The following is a 3,626-nucleotide window of genomic DNA, read 5'->3' as shown; positions in this document are numbered from 1 at the left end:
ATCTTGTCTGCTGTTGCTGCTGATGTCACCTTAAGGCATGTTGTACGTGGTCAGAAGAGTGACATGCACAAATCCCTGTGTGTTCAGCTTTAGTGCTCTCAAACTACAAATCGTAATAAAATTGATTAATTGATTCCTTTGTTGATTACTTAACTTAAATTTTTAGATTTAAGATTTTAACTTATATTAACTTATATTTTTATACATGTGGCGGAGTGTAGGAGGGTAGATTGAAGTTATTAGAAGTTAATATTGCTATGAGGAAAAATGGAAAGCCAGACAACGCCACCTGGGGAGTTTCACCCCAGGAAATACTAAAAGGACACAGGTTCGTTCCCAATTAGGAGGCAGAGGCAAGTATTGACAATTGAAATAAATTTTATTAAAGATAAGCAAAAATAATCAAAATCAAACAGCAGGGGCTAGAGCTGCAGAAAAGGAAAAAAATAGTAAAAACAGCACAACTATAGCCATTTATAAATTACTTTATTACATTTAATACTAAAAAGGTCTGAATATAAATTCTAAAAAAAAAAGGCAATTACAAAAGCTAAAACACAGCCCAACTTAAGTGAAACTAAATAGAAAAAGGAGTAGAGGCCGCTTGTGAGAGGCAGACTACACGGAGGGGTGCCTAGGGGTGCTACCGCTATTCACCAGTGAACACAGCAAACCTCACACAAGACAATGGTGCAGTCTATGGTGTCCCAGTGCAACTACTCACACGCAAAAAGTGCAGGGACCTCACCACAAGTGCCTAGCCCCTCAGCAATATGGCACTCCACTCCTGAAATAAAGAAAACTCACAAAACACAACTCAAGACAGATAACCAGGTATCCCAGCTGTTAACTAAATGGGCAAATAAACACCTGGGCATAACAAAGGGCAAACTGATAAACTAAGGCAAAAGAAAACCATAAATGAAAGGGAAAAAAAAGAAAATAAGTCTAAAAGGCAAGTGGGCAAAGCAGCAGTAGTCAATGGGGCAGGAGGACCTAAAAGAGGGGGAAACCACAGTTAATTTGGCCCTTTACCATTCCCTGAATGGATGAGGAGGAACCCTACTCACCACCTTGAGGCCTAGATATTAAATGGGATGGCAGGAGAGCAGGAGGGAAACCCTTGACCCTAGACAGCCAACACACACACACACACACACACATTACACTAGGCTGGAGGTGACAATACGGGTAAGGAACCACCAAAAAACAACAGTTGGACACGTACCTAGTGCAAACAACGTGCAGCCACAGCAGGGACAGGGCATGAGGCAGGCAGAGAAAGAGCAGAGGCTCACAGGTGCCTTTTAATTCCTGACTCTGATTGAAGGGGCTGAGACAAGGGAGGAGTCAGGCTCAGGGTGCACTACCCTCCTGCACCACTGGGTTAGGGTCACCACATACAGAAATCATCCCTGAAATTTGTCAGGAAATTTTTGATAGCCTACCTTTACATAAAGGTGGTCAGTCCAAAGAGCTACATAATTATTGACCAATTCCTATATTATCATGTTGAGCGTTAAGTATTAGAGAAAATTGTAAGTGATCAGGTAAGAAAATTTTTAACTTGGCAATCAGGTTTTAGACCTGGCCATAGAGCTGTGACTGCAGCACTGAAAGCAGGATTGTGTCGCTCTTTTTATTGATTTATCTAGTGATACGTGTCCACAGGATCAGTCATTTCCACTCTTCCTGTTCATTGTTTATGTAGGCCACAGCGTGACGCATTCTGGCAGCGTTGCATTGCGTTTTGAGAGACAGAGCATCACGTTGGCGTTTCCTCATTTGCATAAAGCTGAGGTCTAAGCTACTTTATGCAGATTTTGGGCATCCGGCGCGACTCACTGCCTCTAAAGAACTTTCGGTGGCTTGATGACTATGGTCCAGCTTTCTGAGTGTTAACAAAGGCATTCCATTTTAGGCCCACTTTTACTCACAAAGTTTTGAAACGAATGAGGTGAAAAAGTCGCAAACAGCACAACAGTACCACAGAAGTAGATATTACTAATCTTAATGGGACACCAGTTGAAAGCGTGTCCTCCTACAAACACTTTGGGTTCTGGGTTGATGACATGCTGCGCTTCAAAAACCTTGAACTGACTAAGTCTTTAAAGTGGCAGTCTTTTAGAGAAATAAGGCATGTCTTACCGGGAATTAAACAAAGCAAATTTTTCTGTCAACCTCTTTATCTGTTATGGACTACATCATTGTGTTAGAGCTGAGATCAGGAAACTAGCTTTCAAATTCTAGCTCTGCACAAGTGGAAGTCCCTTTTAATCGATTTAAACATGGAGCAGTGTGAATGCATGTGTTTTCATTGAATTGTTTTATTGTTTTTATTGATTTGGTGTTTTAATGTTTTATGTTTTTATTGCTTTGGTGTGCTTTCTTGCGTTTTATTGTTTTTATACTGTATGTTTTTATCTCATGTGTCTTATGTATATCTTCTATTGTTTTTTATATTTTATAATACTTATATATGTGCTACCTTCAGGGCGTCCTTGCAAAAGCGAGCTTGCTCTCAATGGACCCTCCCTGTATAAATAAAGGTTTAATGATAGTGACATATGATTCATTTGTCAGATGGCAGATACAATCTCCTGCTATGTAATTTACATTTTTCATTGCTGCCACACCTTTCCCAAACAGATTAAATCATTCAGTCTCTGTTTTGTGAAGTGCCAGGCTAAAGGCTGATACTTCAGCAGTTAAAAAAAAAAAAAAAAAAAAAAAAAAAAAAGTGTGATTCAAATGTGCAGGCTTTCTCCAGACAAATTCTATATGCACACAAACTGGCAATGATCTTTTTCTTCTCTCACATACAAACACATTTACATCACAGAAAAGGACATTATGTATGCACAACACTTTATGGCAACACCTACAAAAAAGGACAAAAAAAAAAGTTGTTCACAATTTCACATTTCAACACAGCAGATGCTTATATCTTCTAAAATGGTGCTACTTTGTGCATAATGTGCCTCACTTTGTGAATAATTTTAATACCCTTCCACACAGAGTTTCATTTTCATGCCAATAACAGTTTTGTTGGAATAGGTGTCCCAATTTCAAATGGTGGAATGAAACTTTTCAAAGGGAGAAGTCACTTTTTGCTGTGCTTACAGTTGAATGTCAAACAGTTGCAGCAGCTATCTGATTATTGCTTCCAGACTTGCAGACTGCAGCCGAGCTCATTTCCCTCAGCTCTCACACCAGGGTACCAAAATAAGAAAAGAAAAACGAATACGCATGAAAAAATTCTTATTCATGAACTCATTTTATTCATATCTCGCCACGCCTGATAGTTCATGTCTCTGTTTAATATGGTTTCATGCAGATGAGCGTCTTAAGTGAGGTTCTATAGCAGTTAAATGCAGAAGAAATGACACAGCTGCAAATATGATTAGGCTGGAATTCAGCGGCTGGGTCTGGTCCTGAGAGAGAGGAAGGAAGAGAAAAAGGATTTGAAAATATTTTGCATGGAACATATTCACTTTGGTAATTCGTTGGTAGAGGTTAGGTTATTTTCTCTTTGTAGAAGTGACTTTTTCTTTCAAGTCTCTCTCTTTCACACATGGACTGCATTTCTATAGCACTTTTCTAGCCTACCAACTGCTCAAAGCACT

At 39.3% G+C, this 3,626-nt stretch overlaps 1 long non-coding RNA gene across 1 annotated transcript; it reads right to left on the bottom strand.

Annotated features, from left to right (window-relative positions):
- Positions 1-537: 537 nt before the first annotated feature.
- On the bottom strand, positions 538-1,271 carry LOC115371160 (uncharacterized). Its single transcript, XR_003929337.1, has 3 exons — positions 1,229-1,271; positions 1,071-1,129; positions 538-996 (listed from the first exon to the last, which is right to left on the bottom strand). It is a non-coding gene; the product is annotated as an uncharacterized LOC115371160 (long non-coding RNA).
- Positions 1,272-3,626: the final 2,355 nt, after the last annotated feature.

This window comes from Myripristis murdjan, chromosome 14 (assembly GCF_902150065.1).
Source record: "Myripristis murdjan chromosome 14, fMyrMur1.1, whole genome shotgun sequence".
Classification (NCBI taxonomy): Eukaryota; Metazoa; Chordata; class Actinopteri; order Holocentriformes; family Holocentridae; genus Myripristis; species Myripristis murdjan.
The sequence above is the reverse complement of the archived record's forward strand: the minus strand, read 5'-3'. Positions and strand labels throughout refer to the sequence as shown.